The following is a 580-nucleotide window of genomic DNA, read 5'->3' as shown; positions in this document are numbered from 1 at the left end:
GCAATTTGTCTTTTTATCCCGTTCCGGGTTAATATAATATTTATTGCAAAATTTATTTTTTGGTAATAAACTTGCTGATAAATAATGTGTACCCGCTTAGGAGTCGACGAAGCCCCGCTTCGCGGGCTTCTATTTCCGCTCTGAGGGACACAAGGTAACGAACAAACCTACATCGCAAACATTGCATTTATTTTTGTGGAAAGTGAGTACTTCGGCAGTACATAAACTTAAATCTGACTAGACATAGAGAGAGATTAGCATGGCTCTGCGCAAGAATGACATGCGAAATCGTGAAGTATTTCACTCTTTATCTGCCAACTTATATCTCCAAAAAAAAAAAAAAAAAAAAAAAAAAAAAAAAAAAAAAAAAAAAAATGTAGGTAGGTACCTACTTAAATAAATAACTTAGCAGGTACTTACAGCCTAAAAAGGTTAAGGAAAGAACTATTGCATGTAGTTGCTATATGTGCTTGTGTTATTTTGGATTTGAATAATTTGATTATTAATTCTATACGTAACTACATACAAGATGGTCAATTCTTAAGCCTACCTACCTACCTACATAAATAGTACACTTGTA

At 33.3% G+C, this 580-nt stretch overlaps 1 non-coding gene across 1 annotated transcript; it reads left to right on the top strand.

Annotated features, from left to right (window-relative positions):
* Positions 1-206: 206 nt before the first annotated feature.
* On the top strand, positions 207-310 carry LOC134801376 (U6 spliceosomal RNA). The gene has a single exon (XR_010145665.1). It is a non-coding gene; the product is annotated as a U6 spliceosomal RNA (small nuclear RNA).
* Positions 311-580: the final 270 nt, after the last annotated feature.

This window comes from Cydia splendana, chromosome 21, assembly GCF_910591565.1.
Source record: "Cydia splendana chromosome 21, ilCydSple1.2, whole genome shotgun sequence".
In the NCBI taxonomy this organism is placed as follows: Eukaryota; Metazoa; Arthropoda; class Insecta; order Lepidoptera; family Tortricidae; genus Cydia; species Cydia splendana.
Note: the sequence above shows the minus strand (reverse complement) of the source record. Positions and strands in the feature narration are given on the sequence as shown.